At 43.3% G+C, this 24,438-nt stretch overlaps 1 long non-coding RNA gene across 2 annotated transcripts in view; it reads left to right on the forward strand.

The window, feature by feature from the left end:
• The first annotated feature begins 281 nt into the window (after window positions 1–281).
• The window catches only part of LOC132380993 (uncharacterized), a 29,525-nt gene continuing 5,368 nt past the window's right edge, over window positions 282–24,438 (forward strand). Inside the window, exon 1 of one of the 2 annotated variants that reach the window (XR_009507897.1) lies at window positions 282–307. This is a non-coding gene — a long non-coding RNA (uncharacterized LOC132380993). Of the gene's footprint in view, window positions 308–1,246; window positions 1,323–24,438 lie in introns of those variants that run through there. The other variant, XR_009507896.1, reaches the window with a different exon arrangement.

The raw sequence follows: 24,438 nt of genomic DNA on the forward strand, positions 1-24,438 counted from the left end.
GGACTATCAGGGTTTTTCACTTTGTGTTGCAAGTGCATCTTTTGGGACCATGCAGATTTTAAGCTCTCTTTGTATTTATCACTTTTATTCAATTTGGGGTAATTTAATTTGCATGGGATTTTCAATGTGTTGCATTATTATTGCAGTTTTTATGGGTTATTGCCTCGTCTGGATACAGGGCTGTCTGATTGGTCCTGAATTCTGATGTGCTCCAGGGTGTATTTCAGGAAGGCAGGCCAACTGCACTTTGCTCGGTCGTTGTGGCTCCCTGTCTGGTGAAACTCGGACCGAGTTCCCTCTGAGTGTTGTGAGTGAGTTCAGTTCTCTCAGATTCTGTATAGTTTACCTGAGTTCTCCCCAGTTTCAAATCACAAACAAGAGAAAATCTGCAGATGCTGGAAATCCAAGCAGCACACACAAAGTGCTGGAGGATCTTGAGTTTCTCATTAGTTTTGCTGGTTAATTTCTGTAATAAATCTTTTTTTCGTGCTTTAATTGCCTTAAGTCTCTGGGTATCCTGCACTTGGACCCTGACACTCACGGGCAGCAATCCAGAGATTACCACCCTGAAGGTCCTGTTTCTCAGCTTCCTACCTCTTTCCCTGTATTCTCTTTTCAGGACCTCCTACGTATACCCAACTGTCTTCTGACACTGCCCTTCCCCAAAACGGTAATGCTTTTATTCTGCATTCTGTTATTGTTTCCTTTGTACTGTCTCAGTGCACTGTTGTGATGAAGTTATCAGTATAGATGATATGCAAAACAAAGTTTATCACTGTTCCTCGATATATGTGACAATAATAAACAAATTTACCTATTTAACAGTATCCCAGAGAAATATGGCAACCTGTTTTAAAAATCCATTAGTCGGCCTGTCCACATAGAGTGTCAGGAATCCTTCCTGGACACAACTAACAAATTCTGCCCATCTAAATCATTTGCATTAAGGAGGCACCAATCAATATTAAGGATGATGAAGTACATACCCTACCTACGTATGTCATAGGCAACATGGAAGCTAATATTACCCCCAACCCATGGTTCATTTTAACCTGAATCAGTCTAGTAGCTGTATGAGTTAAATCCTCTCCTAGTTTTCAACAATCTTCACCTGATCCAGAGGCCTGGACAGAAACCTGGATAACTTCTCTCTGTAGTAATAATTTTACATCCTAATCTCTTACTGTGAGATTGAACTGGCTGGCTATTCATTGCTTCTTTAGACAGTTAAGCTATCTTGGAGACCTTGTTTATGTTTCAATGTGAAATACAATGGCGAGCAGGAGAACTACTTACTCTGCAGAGAGCACTAGATCAAACCAGTAAGTATGAGAGAAGATTTTCTACACCATTCATAGTTAAATCATGTGCATGTTTCTTATAAAGGCATTTGCAGTTTTTCTAAAATGTCAAGGATGTCTTCAACCTGGCATTTGTTATGCTTAATTGCTGAGGATTTGAACTGCAATAAATATTTCAAACCAATGATTTATTCATTGGACCTTGTGTTCTACATAGTTACTTTGTGTATGAACTTTGCCTCAGACTGATAGCTTTGCCCAGTCATGCCGCAGCATGATTTTATACATTTCAAATCCACTGTTACTCATCATCCAGTAGTGAGTCTCAAGTTGTAAATTTTCCAGACAATCACGGCACCAGATCTTGCTGTCGAAATACCAGTAAAGAAAATCCTACTGGTCTTGCCGGATGCACAGTGGAAAAATGTTCTGGTTGGTTTCGCTACAGTGCAGCAGTTCCAATGCACAGGAACACAAGAGGCTGCAGAGAGTAGTGGACACAGCACCTGCCCACCCCTGACAGCATCCACAACAGGTGCTGCTTCAGGAAGGTGCCACCTATCATGGAAGACCCCCACCAGCAGGGCCATGCCTTCTTTCCTCTGCTAGTGTTGGGCAGGAAGTTCAAAAGCCTGGCGTCCCACACCACCAGGCTCAGGAACGGTTATTCCCTGAGACCATAAGGTTCCTGAACTGAGCTGCACAACCCAAACTCTACCTCAGTAACAAAACACTGTGAGCCACCTCTTGCACTACCATGGACTTGTCTGTTTTTTTGCACCATGTTCTTGATTTGCAAAGTGTTTTTCTTCACCACCTGGTATAATTTATGTATACCTGACGTTCCTTAAGGCTGTCATAGCCTGGAAAGGTGGTGGGGATAAACTCTCACTATCTACTAAACGCTCTCAATGACGTGCATCTCAAGTAGCTTCTGACAACTGAGTCCAGCTCCTGGCCTTCATGTAGCTGCTCAGCCCTGTAAAACCAGTTCTACTGACAGGACAAAGGGCAAAGGCAGGCTACTGGCACCTTACAATCTTCTCCATGGATTGTCACCTTGTCGTGGTGGAGAAGCTTGTGTGGTCCTGAGATCCTGAGAGTGATGCCGTCTGGAGCTATGCTCCTGTTAGTGTCACCCATGGTGGTAAGGTCGAGGGTGAGATCCCTGACAAAGAGCAATCCAACCAAGACCTCAACGGTGGAACAGGCGGACGAAGTTACCTTGAACTCAACGGCTGTGAAGGCGGATGAAGCCTGCAACAAATCTATCAGCTCCAATCATCATAGTTTCCGTGCCTTTGGAATCAGTTGTTTGATTTGTGAAGTATTGTGTGCTTCTTGGAGTGCAACATCAAGTGCACGTTAAACAAATACACGCACAAGCGTCTTCGCTCTGTGGGCCACATCTTCGCGGAACAAAGACCATCATCCTTGACCTCGAGGGATAACCATGACAATGACAATCAGTTGTTCTGGGCAGATGAAGCTTGTGAGCTATGGTTAAGAGAAGGAAAGCTCTGATATCAGACCTCTGCTGCCTTGCAGCGACACCCACTCATTGGAGAAGGCTTCAGGAGTAAATCTCGAGGAAAAATCCAGAGCTGGAGTCTCTAAGGCAGCCCTACACTGAATTCAATGCCGACTGGCAACTCCTGCAACGCGACTGGTGTCAAACTGTATTGGTCTCTGCCGTTCCTTTGGGTTTATCAGATGCGTGGAGAGGGGGAGCCTGCTGCATGGACAACAGCCTGCTCTCCATATTGTACTGCCCGGGCTTGTGTATCACATAGACAGCTGGGATGCAACATCCACAGTCAACCCTGACCAACGGAGGGTCTGAAATTGATGGTCTGCATGTTGCCTGCACCTAATCCCTTGTACCTGTACCTCAACACACCTGTTCACATAATAGTGAGCTTGACTTGAAATTTGCCTTCTATCTGTATGTAAATGGTAGGTCAAGTTCAAATGAGGTTAAATGCAAATATCCAAAGGCATCTGTCCAAAATGTGGCGTTGATCACTTGTTTTGTGAAAGTAGTATCTCTCTGCTGGCTGACAGGTGAGTGGGCTGAATTGCTGCTTTGTTCAGTCCGTTCCAACGGTATTCACCACAAGTATGCAGAGCTGGAGGTTTAAAAAGATTAGGTCATATCAAATCTCGGGTCTGGATTACAGTTGAAGGTAAGGCTGTCTGGGAATGCAAGGAACAGCTGAATTTACATCAGAATGTAAGGAATAAAGTATAAACACAAGAGATTTGGCAGATGATGGAAATCCTGAACAATAAACACAAAATGAGGAGGGGTTGGATCCCTGGGTTCATTGGAGTATCGTGTTCATTTCTGGCTGCTTCATTATAGGAAGTTTATGGAAGCTTTAGAGAGGGTGCAGAGGAGATCTACCAGGATACCGCTTGCATTAAAGAGTACACCTGATAGGATAAGCAAGCTGGGGCTTTTCTTTTTGGAGCGAAGGAGGATGAGAGGTGTCTTGATAGATCTGTACAAGATGGTAAGAGGCATAGATTGAATGGATAGCCAGAGACAGTTTCCAGGGCAGAAATGGCTACAAGAGCCTTAGGTCTTCACCACCAGTTTCAAGAACAGTTAATACCCCTCAACCACCAGGCTCTTGAGCAAAGCAGATAACTATATCCACATGCCCTTCCACTGAGATGCTCCCACAGCCAATGATCTTACTTTACGAACTCTTTACCTTGTTAGTTATTGCTATTTATCTGCACTTGCACACTTTGTTGTTGTCTGCACCAAGTTTCATTGATCCTGTTATAGTTACTATTCTATATATTTGCTGAGTATGCCCCCAGGAAAATGAATCTCAAGGTTGTACCTGATGACATAGATGTACTTTGGTAATAAATTTACTTAGAACCTTATGCAAGCTGGCATAATTTTAAGGGGATTGGATGGAAATATAGAAGGGATGTCAGAGCTAAATTCAGCCTATAGAACTCTGATCAAGTATATACATTCCCCCTGTTACTGTGTAGGCGTTCTATGCGTGCTCTTGAATACCCACTCCCAATCGTAAAGGTGTGCTTTTAAGTTCATTTTCTGCAGGAAAGTACCTTTTAGTGTGGGTAGATGTCAGGAGTATCAAGGAAGTGAAGGACATGTGAGAGAGAATAAAGAAGCAAGTGGCAGAATGGGACTGATGGAAATGTGCAGAGGGCTAGTATAAATTCAGTGGGTGGAATGGCCTTCCAGGTGACAAAGAAGCTTGAGAGATATGCGATGATTGGTAGCGGGTTGTAGCAAAATGACAATCAAGGTTCTGGAGTATCTGGAACCTGGGTTGTTGGCATCAAGGCATAAGTTATGATCCCCGGAGATGGGGAATTTAAAATTCATTTAAAAAATTCTGGAGTTTCACTAAAATGTCACAGGTGTCCATAAAACAAGTGGTTTTTTGTGTAAACAGAAATGAATGTTCCTCAGAGAAGGAAATCTGTCCTCCAATTTGGACTACAATGACTTGACAAACTCCAATGAGATGAACCACTTCCTCTCTCACCTCAGGGGTAAGTAGGGCCCATTGGCATTATCCACATCCTACAGGTCAAAAATAGATAAAACACATCCCTATGTTCTATCTTCTATGTTCCTCTCTCATGTTGGTATTTAACCATCTGAAGAATATAATCTGGATCTCTACTGGTTGCACTGCTCGACCTTTACATCAAAAGCAGAGATGGAGGCCTCATCATCATTATGTGACATGGGTGAACATGGTCTGTCTGTGACCACAATTGTTCTTGGCAAGTTTGCTACAGAAGTCGCTTGCCATTGCCTTCTTCTGGGCAGTGTCTTTACAAGACGGGTGACCCCAGCCATTATCAATACTCTTCGGAGATTGTCTGCCTGGTGTCAGTGGTCACATAACCAGGATTTGTGATATGCACTGGCTGCTCATACGACCATCTACCACCTGCTCCCATGGCTTCACGTGACCCTGATCGGGGGGCTAAGCAGGTGCTACACCTTCCCCAAGGGTGACCTGCAGGTGAGCGGAGGGAATGAGCGTCTTACACCTCCTCTGGAAGAGAAGTATCTCCACCCCACCACCCCACATCAACATTAACCTCCAGACTGGCTTCTCTGAATTTAAATTCCCCACATCCTGTGCTCCTAATTTACTCTTCCAGGCCAACAAGGAGAAAGGGAGGGTTGAAGACTTAACCAACTCCCATCAGGGACTCAAGGCTCCCCACCATCGAGAACATCTTCAAAACGTGGTGCCTCAAGAATGAGGCGTCCATCACTAAGGACCCTCACCATCCAGGAAATATCCTTTCTCATTACCAGTGCCAGGGAGAAGTTACAAAAGCCTGAAGAAGCACGCTCAATGTCCCTTATCTCTCTATGTATTGCCTATCCGCGTACCTGTCCCACCTGCCTTTTAAAAGATGTCATTGAGCTTGCCTCAACCAGGTCTGGCAGCTCATTCCATTTACGTAACACCGTCTGTGAAACAAAGCTGCCCCTAGCTTCCTATAAAATCTCTCTCCTCTCATATAAACCTGTGCCCTCAAGTTCTTGGCTTCCAAAGCCTGGGAAAAATACTGTGTGTATTCACTATGCCCCCTTCATACAGTGAAGAATATACTTTGTTCAGTATATATAATGACATAGAACATAGAACAGTACAGCACACTAAAGGCCCTTTGGCCCATGATGCTGTGTCAGCCTTTTCACCCGCTCCCAGATTCTAACCCTCTCCTCCTACATAGCTCTCCTTTTTTCTGTTGTCCATTGGACAAGCTAGGAGTTCCATAAATGTTCCTATTGTATCTGCCTCCACCCCAGCAGTGTGTTCCACATACCCACCACCCTCTGTTTAAAAAACCTGCCTCTGATATTCCCCCTATACTTTTCTCCAAACAACTTAAAATTATACCTTCTCATCTTAGCCATTTACACCTTGGGAAAAAAAAGATCCTGGCAGACCTAAAAGGTCTTGGCCTGAAACGTCGACAGTTTATTCCTTTCCATAGATTCGCTCTGGCTGTCTTTTCAGTTTATGCCTCTTATCATAAACTGAAAAGACAGCCATCTTGTACACTTCCAACGTCAACCTCATCGTCCTATGCTCCAAAGAGAAAATCCCTAGATCACTCAAACTTTCCTCATTAGATGTGCTCTCTAATCCAGGCAGCATCCTGGGAAATCTCTCCTGTACTCACTCTAAAGCTTCCACATCCTTCAACAAGAACTGAACTCAATATTCCAAGGGTGGTCTAACCAGGGTTTTATAGACCTGCAACATTACCTCTGGATCCGTGATGGAGAGGAATAAACAGTTGATGTTTCAGGCCAAGACCCTTCATCAAGACTGGAAAGGAAAGCCCGAATAAGAAGGTGGAGGGAGATTTTTCCCCAGGGTTGTGAAATCAAGAATTGGCAGGCATAGGTTTAAGGTGAGAGGGGAGAGGTTTAATAGGAACATAAACAGCAACTTTTTTATACATCTATGTGGAATGAGTTGCCAAAAGTGGTTGGCCATAGGTGTGCTAGGAACTTTTAAAAGACAGTTAGACAGGTACATGGATTGGAAAGATTTAGAGGGAAATAGGCCAAGCTCTAGCCGTACCTTCTTATTCTGGCTCCTGCTCCCTTCCTTTCCAGTCCTGATAAAATGACTTGGTCCAAAACGTTGACTGCTTATTCCTTTCCATAGATTTTGCCTGACTTGCTGAGTTCCTCCAGCAATTTTTGCGCATTGCTCAAAATTTCCAGCATCTGCAGAACCGATTGTGTTTTTAATTCCAATAATGTTTGTTTCAATACTGTAAGTTAATTCTATTATCAACAAGAGGGCCATGTTTTACCCCGCTTTACATTAAGTTCCAGCTATCATATCACTGATTGTATGCACTGATTTAATCCACTAATGAAAGCATAATGACTCTTCTGATGAAAGTAATTGTAACATCCTGTTCATGCTAAGAGAAATAAACCGTATCGTCTGTGATTAACTGGATTCTGAAAACTCACACTCAAGAATATTTTATTTACTTGTGCACAAAGAGAATGACATCACTCCTGTTACCATGCTCTTCTGAAGATTGAACAAAGACTTTTATACAAACTTCACTAGCTGGGTACAGATACAGACCAATTGTGTATGTTCAAATTTCTTATTTACGAGATCAATCGCCAATCATATTACAATAATACAGGTATTAATAGAATAAAATCAGAATCACTTTATTTCCAGTATGTGAAACATACCAGTATCGATTGTGGTTTGGTGCCAAGCATAAAACACAGGATAATACCGTAACAGACAACACAATAACAAACGACAATTTGCAAGACAACAGTACAAGCAGCCATGAACAATCAACAACTAGCAGAACGGTCACGTGCGCAAACGTCAATAATCAGACTTAAATAAATGAACAGCCTCAATAATTGTCAACAGAACAAGCAGAGCAGGAAAGGCCATGTAATGGATGTTATGTAGGAACAGTTAGGGTGTTCCACCTGAGTGAGGTTTATTGGGAAGCTAGATTGTTACAGGAAAGAAGCTTCGGAGATGACGTGTAATAGCCAACAGAATCTACACGTTAAAGGCCAATAACATTTGTGAAAACTAACTGACCGATAGTAAGTGTCATCCTGGAATCTTTCGATTACGTCCTTATCTTGTCTCGGTATGACGAGTAGCCCCGGTCCCCCGCTGTGCAAGAGGGAGCTTTTCTCTTCAAAGACCTTTCCTGCCGAGGCGGACTACACACAATATCTCCACTATCCTTGCCTGGACATTGTTTCAACCCTTACGTGGCTGCATCTTCCACAACTGTTTAAATACACTCAGTGGCCACATTATTAGTCACCTCCTGTATCTAATAAAGTGGCCACTAAATGTACATTTGTGGCCTCCTGTTGTTGTAGCCCATAAAATCGAGGGAACTACTGGGCAGCGTGGTTTGAAGGCTGGAAGAGCCTATTCCAAGCTATTTTACAATAAATAAATAAAGAAATTAACATCTCCACTTCAAAGTTTGATGTGTTGTGCACTCAGAGATGCTCTTCTGCACACCACTACTGTAATGAGTGGTTATTTGAGTTACTGTCACCTTCCTGTCAGCTTGAACCATTCTCCATTCGGGCCATTCTCCTCTGACCTCTCTCATTAGCAAGGCACTTTCACTCACAGAACTACTGTTCCCTGGGTTTTTTTTTGTTTTTCACACCATTCTCTGTAAACTCCAGAGACTGTTGTGCATGAAAATCCCAGGAGATCAGCAGTTTTTCAGATACTCAAACCTCCCTGTCTGGCACCAACAATCTCTCCACAGTCAAAGCCACTTACATCACATTTCTTCCCCATTCCCCATTGGCCCAAACAGCAACTGAACCTCTTGACCACGTTGGCATGCTTTTATGCAGTGAGTTGCTGCCACGTGATTGGCTGATTAGACATCTGCATTAGCAAGCAAGTGTACAATGGCACCTATCAAAGTGGCCACGGAGTGTAATTATGAGAGTGAGGTCAGCAGATGGGTTCATGGAACAGGAATGAGGTTGTATTCCTGAAGTCACACCCACCCACTCATCATTGTTCCTTACATAATGCTCTCTGAATCACTGCACTGTTATCAGGTCTGGTGTCTTTAGAACAACTTCGATTTGTTATTTTTACTGTACTCTTAAAGGGAGCTTGGCTTCTCAGCACAGAACAAGATACTAGGCACTATCTGTTGTTTGAGAGGCAAGGAGGAAGCATCCATCACAAAAGGCCCCCACCATCCAGGCCATGCTGTCTTCCCACAGCCTACTTCCCACTTTCAAGGACTCTTCATCTCATATTCTTGACTTCATTGCTTATTTATTATTAGTATTATTGCTGTATTTTCTTTTTCTCTCAGCTCGAGCTGGTGGAACCTGGGGTACGAGCATAGCCAAGCATACTCATTTCTCAATTGCTAGGAACTTTTGGACTATTCTAGTGGTGTTTAGAATTGGAGATTTACATAAATATTGCGTTGTGGGACTAATTACTCCTGCAAGGGCCCTAGCTATCCAGAATGTTATTATGGATTGTCTATCTGTAATAATGATTCGTCATAATAAATGGGCTGAATGGCTTAATTCTGCTCCCATGTCTTATGGGCTTATAATAATAATTATTATTATTATTGTTATTTAACTTTCTTCTTTCTTTGTGTATTTGTTCAGTTTGTTACCTTTGCAAAATCGTGTTTGTCCATCCTGTTGGGAGCAGTCTTTCATTGATTCTATTGCGTTTCTTGTATTTACTATGAATGCCCGCAAGAAAATGAATCTCAGGATAGTGTCAGGCGACCTCTATATATACTTTGATAATAAATTTACTTTTGAACTTTAAACTGTGAAGCATGGGGATGTTACTGATTGTTTACTCTGAGATGAGGTTGTCTGCAGTTACTGAATGACCCAGAGGACTGGGTTCAAGAGCCATGAGATAATGTCGCATCTCTATAAGACCCTGGTTAGACCACACTTGGACTACTGTCTCAACACTTTGTGGTCTCATTCAGTTAAAATATTCATTGTCTTCATCATTCTTCTTTCCAGAGTGGATTGCCTCACACCTTCCCACACTGTGCTCTGTTCACCAACTCAATTCACTAATTTGTATGCCTTTTGTACTGCTCTCAATGTACCAATCCACCATCTGTGTATCATCAGCAAACTAGTCAATTTTACTGCATTCAAGTTACCAATACCAACTTAGCACTTTACTGCCCTATCTTCTATGATAGAGGCATTTGGACAGATACAGGGAGGGTTAAGGTCCTACATGGAATGAGCAGAGAGAATGCTGTGGTCAGCATGGACCAGATGGGCCAAAAGGCCTGTCCCATACTGTAGTGTGGTCACTTGAGTAGAGTATCATGTTCACCAAAAGGGTTTTCTATTGGTGGCTGTAGAGGCTGATCTGGGATCCACATATTCTGTAGGGTGGATTCCCTTAATGCAGAGAACTTCTGTGAGATGTTGTTTAACGTGGGGAGGCAAATGCACGGGCAGCACACTGTCATTAACAGATTGAGGTCAGGATTCAGTGGCATGGAATGCAATATGATTAGGGATTCTTCACCGCTGCAGCCTTCCTCCACCTTCACTGCTGTTATGATGAATCATCATTTTTCTCTAGTTCAACCTTTAAGACCCTAGGTGAATCACTCTTTGTCTGGAACTTCCCCCTTGGTCTTACCGTTGTGGGTAATCCGACCGGGAGCTAAGTGTCAGGTGGCTAAACTTCAGATGGCACAAATATCAAGAGCATGAGTTGAAGAATCCTTGAAAGTGAGTCCATAGGTCCTGGGAACATTTCAGTAATGGGGCAATTGAAGTTGAGTGAAGTTATCCCCACTGGTTCAAGAGCCTGATGGTTGAGGGGTAATAAATGTTCCTGAACATGGTGGTGTGAGCCCTGAAGTCCAGTACCTTCTTCTTGATGGCAGCAGCGAGAAGAGATAATGATCTGGGCGGTAGAGACCCTGATGATAGATGCTTTCCATGTGAATGTGCTCAATGGTGAGGACAATTTTACTCGTGATGAACTGGGCCATATCTACGATATTTTGTAGGAATTTCTTTTCAAGGGCATTAGTGTTTCCATAACAGGCTTTGATGTAACCAGCCAATATACTGTCCACCATACATTTATAGAAGCTTGTCAGAATTTTAGATGACATGCCAAATCTTTGCAAACTTCAAAGGAAGTAGGGGCACTGTTGTGCTTTCTGTGTAATTGCATTTGTGTAGTGGGTCCAGGACAGGGCCTCTGAAATGATAACACAAAGCACGACAAAGTCTGAGGATGCTAGAAATCCAAAGCAACACAAACTGCTGGAGGAACTCAGCAGGTCAGGAAAAGAGTAAACAGTCGACATTTTGGACCAAGACCCTTCTTCAGGACTGAGAATAAGATGCCAGAATAAAAATATGGGGGTGGGGGTGGAGTTGAGATGGGGAAAGAGGCTAGCTGAAAGGTGATCGATAGTGCCAGATGGGTCAAGGCTGGAAGAGAAAAAATCTGATAGGAAAGGAGAGTGGACAATAGGAGAAAGGGAGGGAGGAGGGGACCCAGGGAAGTAATAGGCAGGTGAGAGAAAGTAAAAGGTCTGAGATGGAAATAAAGGAAGTGGGTTGGGGAATTTGTTCTCCGGAAGGAGAAATCAATATTCATGCCATCAGGTTGGAGGGTACACAGAAGGAATATAAGGTGTTGCTCCTCCATCCTTAGGGTGGACTCATCTTGGCACAAGAGGAGGTCATGGATCAAGACATTGGAACGAGAATGGGAATCAGAATTAAAATATCTGGCCACCGGGAAGTCCCAAATGTGGATAATACTAAGGAATTTAAAGTTGCTGACCTTCTCCACCTCTGATCTCTCGATGTGGACTGGCTGACGGACCTCAGTTTCCTCCTCCTGACATCAATAATCAGCTCCTTGGTCTTGTTGACATTGAGTTAGAGGGTGCTGTAAGGTTTCTAGTATTTTCTACGATTTCAGCGTACAGGCACAAGGTAGAAGTGTGTTCCTCAGTATCACTTTGCATGCTGCATCTTCCCTGAGGACTCACCTTATTGTGGTGGAGAGTCTTGAGAGTTCTTGAGACCCTGAGAGCGTTGAAGTCTGGAGGTCAGTCATCTGCTGTTTAGCTCCTGATGGGGTCACCCTTGGAGAAGTTCCAGACAAAGAATGATCTTAGTGGTGGATCTGGCAGAAGATGATAACAAATCACAACAGCGTGAAGACAGAGGAAGGCTGCAGAAGCGAAGAGTCCCCAGTCGTCTTCACTCCATGCCATTGGACCTCGACCCAGATCTATCAAGGATCATGAGATGGTTGCCCATGCATTAACCTCCCTACCTTAAACAAAGTCATTCACAGGTGTTCTCCATTAAGGGAATAACCCCACAATAAAGCATCATCCCCATCTCAAGTGATCACACTACTACTCCCATGCTGTTAGAACATTCATCAATTTTTCATGGCAAGAGGATCACTTAATTGTCAAAAGCAGCAGAACTATTATGATTAAGAAAGTCCAGATGATAGTAGAGGCTGTTAAATATCTGGTTTGCTGCTGGTCATAATCTTGTTGAACCCTTCACTCATGTATTCTGAATCCCTGTAAGTCACAGTTTTACAAGCTAGTGAGTCATCTTCAATCATCCACAAATCTACGACAGCAGATGTGAGATTATTGTGGGTTCATTAAAGATGGTCCTGTTATCATTATGCCTGCCTGGAACGGTGGCAGGAGTTCACCTCAGCAGGTCAGCAAGGGCAGTGGACCTTGAGAAGGGGCAGAAGAGCTCCAGGGATATGGGGGTTTCAGCAATATGGCTCAGATGGAAAAACCAGACTGGGACAAGGGATCACTAGTGGAAGTATACAGGAGCACAGCCAGTGTTGATTGGTAAGGGCGTCGAAGGTTTTGAGGAAAATGCAGGAGAATGGAAAATAACTCAATCATGATCAAGACAAGATAGAAGACATGCGCCATTCGGCCCATCAAGTCTGCTTCATCATGGCTCATTTGTTTTCCATTCTCTTGCTTCTTATAGACTTATGGCCTGTGAAATTTTGGAAAGTTTTCCTGTTCAGGTATCATGGGGTGTCCTGGGGAGAAGGAGGACTTGAGATTAAGGACACAAGGATATATATATAAGATGTTGATCAAAATGACATAAATATAGATCCATAGAGTCATAGAACACTGCAGCATAAAAACAAGCCCTTTGACCCATCTAGTCTGTGACAACTGTTATTCTGCCTAGTCCCAGTCCACGCAGACCATAGCCCTCTATACCCCATCTGTCCATGTAGTTTTCCAAACTTCTTTTTAATGCTGCAATCAAATCCACATCTACCACTTCTACTAGCAGCTCGTTCCACACTCACACCATCGTTTAATTGAAGAAGATCCCCCTCAGGTTCCCCTTCAATATCTCACTTTTCACCCTTAACCTATGACCACTAGTTCTGGTCTCACCCAGTCTCAGTGGAAAAAGCCTACTTTCATTTACCCTATCTATACCACTCATAATTTTCTATAACTCTATCAAATCTCCCCTCATTCTCCTCTGCTCTAGGGAATAAAGTTCTAACATATTCAACTTTCCCTGTAACTCAGGTCCTTAAGCCTTGTCAACATCCTTGTAGACTCATTCAATCTTATTGACATCTTTCCTACAGGTAGCTGATCAGAATTAAACACAATTTTCAATGATTAGGCAAGTTCAGTGAAGTTGTCCCCCTTTGGTTCAAGTTCCTGTTGCTTGAGGGGGTAACAACTGTTCCTGAACCTGGTGGTGTGAGTCCTGAGGCTCTTGTTCGTTCTTCCTGATGGCAGCAGCATGACCTAGGTGGTAGAGGTCCCTGATGATGGATGCTACTTTCCAGTGACGATGTTCCATGTAGATGTGTTCAGTGAAGTGGAGGGATTTACCTGTGATGCACTGGCTGTGTCCGCTTCTTCTTGTAGGACTTTGTGTATGATGTTCCACCAGGAACCGGCATAGACTCAATGGACCAAACAGCCTCCTTCTGTGTTTTAGACCAGCTGAAAACATCTCTGAATGAAGGCAATTGGAAATTTCAAATAGAAGTGGGTTCCCACCCTGATTTACTCAAAGAGAAGCATTTTGTTTTCCCAATGTAACTTTGCTATTGGACTTGTTGAAAAGAAGCTGAATTTCATCTGCCTTTGTCACATTGATGTAACTATTAAAAATTCTTCCAAACTGTCCACTAAAAATTGCACTGGAAGGAAAGCAATTTCACTTGTTTAGGCGAACATGACAAGAGGATTGAGCTGGCTAGAGGTGGCTAAATCTGGATGAGGTTCAGTGACAAGATGTAATTATTTATAGACAATCAGTTCAAACGTTCTCAGCAGGCAGCCTGTGATGCTGTGAGGCACTTCGCAGACAATGAATTACTTCAGAAATGCTGTTAGTGTTGTAATACGGCAAACACAGCTGACGTTTAATCAACAGCAAAGTCTCAAAAACACCCATAATTGCTTAGTGTTACTGGTTGATGGATCAATATTGGCCAGGGATGTGGGGAGAACTTCCTTGCTTTGAAATCTTGGTGACAGCACAGGAAAAAAAATTGACAAAGGCAAGGTTACAAGGTGCAACTTGAACAAAGTTTTGTCCATTTCAAAGTTTGAAGTAAATACTTTTATTATCAAATTAAACTACCTGGAGATTCATTTTCATGCAGACATTTACTAGAAAATAAAGGAATTCAGTAGAATTTACAAAAAAGAAGTTACATTATCTAGAAAGTTGGAAGAGGTTCAGGTTCAGTATGATCTCTAGAAAGCTATCTCAAGTGGCAATTCTGGATGAAACTTAAATCAACGAAGGATGTTCGATAATTGAGTCAGGGTTTGAACACTATCATCTCCAAGCATCATATCCAACTACAGGGCTTCACTTCCAGATGAGCTCAATGCCTTCTATGCTCCTTTGACTATCAAAACATGCAGGAGCCATCACGAATTCCCACAGCCCCCGATGATCCTACGATTTCGGTCTCCGAAGCAGACATGTGAGCAGGCTTCAGGAGGATGATCCCATGAAAACATCCGGCCCAGATGGGGTACCAAGCCAAGTACTGAACACCTGTTGGAGTGTTCACTGAGATCTTTAAACTCTCACTTCGGCAGTCAGCTGCCTCAAGCAGGATTCAATTACACCGGTGCCCAAGGAGAACATGGTGACCTGCTTCAATGATTTTCATCCTGTTGCACTTCTGTCCACAGTGATGAAGTGTTTTGAAAGGTTGGTGATGAAACAAATCAAATTCTGCCTGAGAAATGACTTGGATCAGCTCCAATTTGCCTACAGATCCACAGTGGATGCCATCTCATTGGCTCTTCACTCAACTCTGGATCATCTGAACAGCAAAGATACCTACATCAGGGTATTTTTTATTGTCTACAGCTCAGCATTCAATACCATCAGCACCTTAAAACTAACCAATAAGCTCCTAGGCCTTTACCTCAATACCTCTTTATGCAATTGGATCCTTGCAGAACCCAGACAGTTCAGATTAGTAACATCGTTTTCATGATCTCCATCTACACTGGTGCACCACAAGGCTCCGTGGTTAGCCCCCCTGCTCTACTCACTTTACTCTTATGACTGTGTGGCTAAGCAGAGCTCCAATGCCCTATTCAAGTTTGCTGCTGAAACCACTGTCATAGGCCAAAGGTGGTGATGAATTAGCATACAGGAGGGAGATTGAAAATCTGGCTGAGTGGCGCCATGGCAACAGCCTCTTACTCAGTGTCAGCAAGACCAAGGAACTGATTGTTGACTTCAGAAGGAGGAAACCAGAGGTCCATGAGCCAGTCCTCACTGGAGGGTCAGAATTAGAAAGGATTAGCAAATTTAAATTTCTCTGTGTTACTATTTCAAAGGACCTGTCCTGGAACTGGCACATACATACAATTATGAAGAAAGCACGGCAGTACCTCTACTTCTTCAGGAGTTTGCAGAGGCTCAGCATGATATCCAAAACTTTGACAAACTTCTATGGATGTGTAGTGACTGGCTGCATCACAGCCTGGTATGGAAACACCAATGTTCTTGAACAGAGAGTCCTACAAAAAATAGTGGATAAGGCCCAGTCCATCACCGGTAAAGTCCTCTCCTCTATTGAGTGTATGTACATAAAACGTCTATGCCTTGAATCACCAAGGCTTAGAAATCTTGAAGTTCCAGGAAATGGGATTAGCATGGATGGTCACCAAAGTTCAAAGTTCAAGTTTATTATCAAAGCTTTTATATCGTATCCATCCTTAAGATTCATCTTCTTGCAGGCAGTGTGTTCAAGCATGGACAGGATGGGCCAAAGGGCCTGTTTTTCTGTCGCGTGACTCCATCATTCTAAACAGATCACTGTTCCATTTCTTTCTCCATCAACCTCTCCACTTGCTAAACTCACATTTCTAATTTTAGTGGCTTACGAAGGTAATTTCTTCATATTGTTTGCTACTGTACCACAGTTCTGTGCATCTGTGATTCTATTTTACATCAGAGTGTAGTTAACTGTGATACTGTGCTGTGATTTTGGTTAATTTAGCTCTCGGTACGAAGTTTGGAAGGATATGACAACATTGATGAAAAAATAGATGTGTATTTCTCTCACATCTTTCACAGTACTGGGTTTTCCTAAAATGGTTCAAATACATACACTCAGTGTACACTTTATTAGGTACACCTGTACATTTGCTCATTAATGCAAATATCCATTCAGCCAATCATGTGGCAGCCATGCAGACATGGTGTATGGCACAGATGCAGTAGAAGCACTCCCGTGCAAGAGGTATGGCAAAGAGGTTTAAAAAACCCAGTTTCCATAAAAGAATGGTAGCATCTAGCAGAGTGGTCATCGTTGGAGTGGTCTGAGTCAGAGTGGTAAGGCCTTGGCTCAACAGGGCTTTGGTGAGAACAGGCGGAGGCAAGGTAAGTAGGTGAGTTCACTCCTTATTTCTTATTTCTTTTTTCCTATGACTACAGAGCCAGGGTTCTGTTCTGGGTGTCAGATGTGGGATTTCTGGGAGACTCCCAGACTCCCTGATGGCCACATCTGTACCAGGTGCATTGAGCCGCAGCTCCTTAGAGACCATGTTAGGGAACTGGAGCTGCAGCTCGATGACCTTCAGCTTGTTACGGAAAGTGAAGAGGTGATAGACAGGAGCAACAGGGAGGTAGTCACCCCAGGCCTACGGGAGTTAGATAAATGGGTGACTGTCAGGAGGGGAAAGGGAAAATGTCAGATAGTGGAGAGCACCCCTGTGGACATCCCCCTCAACAATAAGTACTCCATTTTGAGTACTGTTGGTGGGGAAGTGACAACCTACCTGGGGGAAGCAATAGTGGCCGTACCTCTGGCACTGAGTCTGGCCTTGTTGCTCAGAAGGATAGGGAACGGAAGAGGATGGCAGCAATAATAGAGGACTCTATAGTTAGGGAACAAATTGGTGATTCTGTGGACGCAAAAAAGAAACACAGATAGTAATTTGCCTCCCAGGTGCCAGGATCCGTGATATTTCTGACCGTGTCTACAATATCCTGAAATGGGAGGGTGAGCAGTGAGAGGTTGTGGTACATACTGGTACCAACGACATAGGTAGGAAAAGGGTGGAGGTCCTGAAAACAGAATACAGGGAGTTAGGAAGGTAGCTGAGAAGCAGGACCTTAAGGGTTGTAACCTTGTGATTGCTGTCTGTGTCATGCAACAGTGAGGTTAGGAATAGAATGAGGTGGCAGATAAATGTGTGGCTGAACAATTGGAGCAGGGAGCAAGGATTCAGAGTTCTGGATAATTGGTACCTCTTCTGGGGGAAGTGTGACCCAGAAGGTTGAACTTGAATCTGAGAGGGACCAATATTCCTGCAGGCAGTTTACTAGAGCTTTCGGGAGTCATTTAAGCTAACATGGCAGGGGATGGCAACCAGTCCGATAGAGCTCAGGATGAGCCAACAGGTCTATAAGTAGATGATGGACATAACACAAGCGTAAGGGAGGACAAGCCAATGATTGGGCATAAAGAGCAAAGCGTTGAATTGTACCACAGAGTCAAAATTCAAAAGAGCAAGGAATGCAGGACTGAAGGTGCTGTATTTAAATGCATGTAGCATTTGGAACAAGGTGGATGAACTCATGGCTCAGTTAGAGATTGGTCAGAGAGATGTTATGGGCATCACTGAGTCGTGCCTGAAAGAAGGCCATAGTTGGGAGTTTAATATCAAAGGATGTACTTTGTTTTGAAAGGACGGGCAGAAAGGCATAGGCGGTGGTGTGGCTCTGTTGGCAAGAGATGGAATTACATCTTTAGAAAGAGGTGACACAGGGTCAGAGAATGTTGAGTCTTTTTTGTTGGAGTTAAGAAACAGCAAGGGTGAAAAAGCATTATGGGAATCATATATAGACCTCCAAATAGTAGCCAAGTTGTGGGGTTGAGATTGCAAAGGGAGCTGGGAAAGGCATGTAATATGCTTAATGTCACAATTGTTGTGGGGGACTTCAATATGCAAGTGTTTGGGAAAATCAGGCTGTTGTCAGATCGCAGGAAGGGAATTTGTTGAATGCCTAGGAGACGGCTTTTTAGAGCAGCTTGTGTTTGAGCCTACTCAGGGAAAGGCCATTTAGATAGGGTGTTGTGTAATAACCCAAATCTCATTAGGAAGTTTAATGTAAAGGAACCCTTAGAGGGCAGTGATCATAATATGATTGAATTCATACTGCAATTTGAAAAGGAGAAGCAGAAGTCACATGTATCAGTATTGCAATGGAATAAAGGGAATTACAGATGAATGAGAGAGGAGCTTCCCTATGTGGATTGGAGGATGATACTGGTGGGGATGATGGCAGAGCAGAAATAAATTAAGTTTCAGGCTGAAGATGGCAGGATAGATATGTCCCACGGAAGAAGTAGTTTTCAAATGGCAAGGGTTGGGAACTGTTGGCAAGGGAAGTTACGAACTGCATAAAAGCCAAGGAAAGCACATATAAAGTTACAAAAGCGAGTGGGAAGTTGGATGATTGGAAAGTTTTTAAAATCCAACAATAGGCAACTAAAAAAGCTATAAGAAGGGAAAAGATGAAATATGAGGGCAAAGTAGCCGACAATATAAACCAGGGTACTAAATTTTTTCAGTTATGTGAAGAGTAAATGGAAGGTGAGAGTTGGTATTGGACCAGTGGAAAACAATGAGGGACAAAGAAAGTGCAAATGAATTTAATGAATACTTTGCTTCAGTCTTTACTGTCTTTACACTAGCAGTGTGTCAGAAGTCTGTGAGTGTCAGGGAGCAGGAGTGAGTGCCATTGTTATTACAAAGGAAAAAGTGCTAGGCAAATTGAAAGTCACCTGGACCAGATGGACTATATCCCAGAGTCCCAAGAGACATTGCTGAAGAGATAGCAGATGCATTGGTCATGATCTTTCAAGCATCTCTTGATTCCGACATGGACTGGGAGATTGCAAATGTCTCTCCACTCTTTAAGAAGGGAGGAAGGCAAAAGAAAGGAAATTATAGGCCAGTTAGCCTAACCTCAGTATTTTCTGGTTGGCTGCCGGTGACTAGTGATGCTCCTCGGAGGTCAGTACTGGGACCACAGCTTTTCACATTATTTGTCAATGATTTAGATAATGAAATCGATGGCTTTGTGGCAAAGTTTGTGGATGATACAAAGATAGGTGAGTAACAGAAAAGTAAATGAAGATAGGTAAGTGAGATAGGTGATAGGCGGAGGCAGATACGATGGGGTCTTTTAAGAGGCTTTTAGATAGGTACATGAAGCTTAGTAAAATAGAGGGCTATAGGTAAGCCTAGTAATTTCTGAGGTAGGGACATGTTCGGCACAACTTTGTGGGTCGAAGGGCCTGTATTGAGCTGTAGGTTTTCTATGTTTAGGTGGAGGGGGAGGTGGTGCCGAGGAAGCAATCCATTTGCAGCAGGACTTAGAAAAATTGGAAGAATGGGCAAAAAAGTGGCCGATGGAATACAGTGCTGGGAAATGAACGATAATGCATTTTGGTAAAGGGAACAATACCTGCATGGCGCATATCCATCTAAACCCTTCCTATCCATGTACCTAAAGATTTAAGGATTAACTTTACATCAAAACATAGCATACCCTCGACTCACTAATCCAAAACCATATCTTTGGAATACAGAAGGGAACTGAAGCTCATGGAGGAAACACACACTGTCACAGTGAGAATCTACAAACTCCTTAAAGACAATGGCGGGAACTGAACCCTGGTCTTACAGTTGACACTAGCTTCTACACTATTGTGCTACCACAAGTATATCTATCAGAATGTGTCCCTTGAATGTTGTAATTATACCCGCCTTGACCACTTTCTCTGGCAGCTCGTTCCATCTACTCACCACCTTCTGTGTGAAAAGGTTGCCCCTCACGTGCCTTGTGAATCTTTCCCCTTTCCCCTTCCACTTTAGCTTAGGACTTCCCTATAATCTTAACCGACTCCAAGATCAATCTAACCCGTCCCTCGCCATTCAGAGGTGACAGGGTAGGCAACCTGATCACAGCAGATACCAACAGACTTGCTGCACAGGTTAACATTGTCATCATCCTGTTAGAAGCCTGGAACATTAGCCTGAGTCATCCTCATTAAAGTGTCCACGCAGCGGGGACCTGCTCTGTGGACTTCAGTGATGAAAGGGAAAAGACAGATGCTTATCACAGCACACTCCTGAATGCATCTGCCAGCTGCACCTTGTCTGGCTGGCTATTACTTTACAAAGATTAGCTACTTTGACAGAAATTTGTTTTCAAAACTGCCTTCTGTCTCTGTCCATCTACTCGTCTCTCTCTATCACTCTCCCCCTTTCTCTCCCTCTCTTTTTTCTTTCTTTCCTTCTTTCTCTCCCTCTGTCTCTCCCCTCCCTTTCTTTCTCTGTCTCTCCCTCTTTCACACTCTCACTCTCTATCACTCTTTCCCCCATTCCTTTTCTCCTTCTATCTCTCTGTCTCTCCCCTCTCTTTCTATCTCTCCCTTTCTCCCTCCATCTCTCTCTCTGTCTCCCTTTCTCTCACCATCTCTCTCTCTTTCTTGCTCCACCTCCCTCTGTCTCTCCAATTCTCCCTTCATTTCTCTCTCTCCCTTTCTCCCTCCATCTCTCTCTCTGTCTCCCTTTCTCTCACCATCTCTCTCTGTTTCTTGCTCCACCTCCCTCTGTCTCTCCAATTCTCCCTTCATCTCTCTCTCTCCCTTTCTCCCTCCATCTCACTCTCCCCTTTCTCCCTCCATCTCTCTCTCTCCCTGTATCTCTCTTACACACACTCACAGGCACAAACACATGGAAGTATACATACATATGCACATTGCATGCATCTGCACACCAGTTACAAGCACACTTGTGCACTTGAACATCTGTGTGCACAGACCAGTATAGGTACACTTTTGTACATTGTACAGTGTATACTTTTTGTCATCGCAAACTTAATAGCATGTATAAACACATGTTTGCACGTGCATGCACACACACACTTACACAATCATACATACAGACACACACACACACACACACACACATTATAAAGTCATTGAGCAAGACAGCTCTGAAACAGGCATTTCGGCCCATCTAGTCCATGCCAAACTGTTAATTATTCATAAACTTCTCAATCTAATTTCAGCCTATGCAGCCTTTTACATAAGTTATCTTCCAACTCCAAAAGAGCTTGCCATCAGCACTATTTTCTCACACAAGGAATTTAAATCAGTCACTAAATATGTACATGCAGGTTCCAATTCTTTTTTCTGTATTCTGAGCATTAGTGATGTTAAAAATAGTCATTACAGACATGGCAAAAGATGATAATGTTTCAAAGCTCTCATTTTTAGTAAACCTACGACAACCTGCCCAGGAGATTATAACTTGAAATTCCATGTTAACTTGTCAAAACAACTTGACAGCTTTATTAAGAATATCCCACCACTCAAAATACTTATATGTTGATGCAGAAACAGTTCACTTTAGGCCACTGTGGCCTGTGGCCTAGGTCAGCTGACAGAAGCAGTCATCAGACTTGTGGTAAGTTTGTAGTGAAAACAAAATGTCAGGCTATCTTTTGACATTTTCTCTCATGGACAAAACTGAATGCTGAGGCTTCTTAAAGCACTGGTAAGGCTTCACTTGGAGTATTGTGAGCAGTTTTGGGCTCCATATTTCAGAAAGGATATGCCGACATTGGAGAGGGTTCTGAGGAGATTCATGACACTGACTTCCAGAATGAAAGGCTTATCGTATGAGGATCAACTGATGGCTCTGGGCTTTTACTCGCTGGAAATTAGAAGAATGGGGGCGGGAATCTCATTGAAACCCATTAAATGTTAAAAGGCCTAGATAGAGTGGATATGGAGAGGACGTTTCCTATGTTGGGGGAGACTAGGAGTGGAGAGCATGGCCTCAGAGTAGAGGGACATCCATTTAGAACAGAGATGAGGAGGAATGTCTTTAACCAGAGGCTGGTGAATCTGTGGAATTCATAGCTACAGACTGCTGTGGAGGCCAGACAGTTGGGTGTATTTAAGGTGGAAGATGATAGGTTCTTGATTGGTCAGGGCATGAAAAGTGACAAGGAGAAGGCAGGAGAATAAGGCCGAGAGGGAAATGGATCAACCATGATGAAATAGTGGACGGGATGGCCTAATTACGCTCCTGTGACTTAGAGACAAGGAGCAAGGTCTGTTGGTTACCTTCCCATCCTTCCATGTCTAACTGGCACAGAGAGGGAAGTGTGAAGAGCTCAGGCAAACGGTGCAAGGGCTTATCCATACCTTTGAAACTCCCTCCCATCTGTACAACTCCAGTAGTACAGAAGGTGGCACAGTAGTAGTTAGCACAACATTTTAGAGCACCAGTAAGAGTTCAATTCCTGCCACTGTCTCTAAGTTGCTTGTACACTCTCCCCATCACCACGTGGGTTTCCTCTAGGTTATCCGGTTTCCTCCCACATTCAAAAAATATCCAGGTTAGGGTTAGTTAGTTTTGGGCATGCTATCCTGGTTCTAGAAGCATCACAACACTTGCAGGCTGCCCCCAGCAAACCCTCGGACTCTGTTGGTTGTGGACACGATGTACTTGTGAGAAATAAAGCCAATCTTTATACTGTAAATGCATTCCAATACTTTTCAAGTGGGCCCATAACTGTTACGTGGTCGGCAACAATGAATATAGAATTGTGTCAGGTTTTATAAACAAACGTAAACGTTTATTAAACTCTGCTCGACAAAAGAGAAAAGTAAACTAACAACTAACTTAACTGCTATACGGCAATTTAACAAACAGCCAGACTCTGGAATAGTTCTTAAAGTGGTAAATTCGAAAGTCCAAATGATTTATACAGTCAGTAAGGAGAGACTTCCCTGAAAACTGATATCTTCAAAGACTTGACATTACTGCTGATCCCAGCTGAGAGGTGCCTTGTCCAAAGGATTCACGGCGAAGGAAATAAAACGGCTTAAAGGAACTGACCTTTTTGCTGGAGGGCGAACACTGCACAGACCTTCCTGATCTTGCAGGGGTTATCTCAGATGCAGGTCACTATTCCTGAATGAAGATTCAGTGAGGTCGATCCTTTATAAAAGCGCTGAACGACACCCTTTGGTTTCCCATACTTTAGTAAGGTCTTCACTCTCCAATACTAGACTGTAGAGGTAAAACAAAGGTTCAACAAACAAGAACTGGCAGCAATTGGTGAAACTGCCGGCAACAACCTTTGCACTTTAAAATAGAAAGTAAAACTCCATTTTAAAACAAAACTGCGTTATGAGACGAATATGCAGCAAAACTAACTAATGAACGAACTGAGTGACAACAGGGGTTTCCCCTTGTATACCTATTGGAACATGCCATCATGTGACCTCACACTGGCAGGAAAATTACATCACCCCACCATCACAAGACAATTACATCATGCTCACAAGATACTCAATTACATCATGGTCATAAGACAGTCACAAGATACCCACATGGTATGTAACATAACCGCATTGTAGAATCATAGAACAATTATTATCTTCATGATGTGGGCAATCATGGTCCACCCATGACCCTGATTGTTCTTGGCATGTTTTCTACAGAAGCGGTTTGCCTTTGCCTTCTTCTGGGCAGTGTCTTTACAAGACGGGTGACCCCGGCTGTTATCAGTACACTTCAGAGATCAATTTCTTGAACTTCCAGTAATTGCATCCCACCACCCCCATCACCATTCCCATTCCTGTTTCCTTCTTTCACCTCATCTCGTTATCTACCCATCACCTCCCTCTGGTGCTCCTCCTCTTCCCTTTCGTCCATGGTCTTCTACCCTCTCCTGTCAGATTCCCCCCTCCCTTCTCCAGTCCTTTATCTTTTTCACCAATCAACTTCCCAGCTCTTTACTTCACCCTTCCCCTTGCCCAGTTTCATCTATCACCACCCACCTTGAACTTCTTCTTCCCCTCCCACCTCTTTGATATAACCTCATCTTTTTCTCCAGTCCTGATGAAGGGTTTTGGCCTGAAACATTGGCTGTTTTCTCTTTTCCATAGATGATGCCTGATCTGCC

The sequence above is a fragment of the Hypanus sabinus genome, chromosome 25 (assembly GCF_030144855.1).
Source record: "Hypanus sabinus isolate sHypSab1 chromosome 25, sHypSab1.hap1, whole genome shotgun sequence".
Classification (NCBI taxonomy): domain Eukaryota; kingdom Metazoa; phylum Chordata; class Chondrichthyes; order Myliobatiformes; family Dasyatidae; genus Hypanus; species Hypanus sabinus.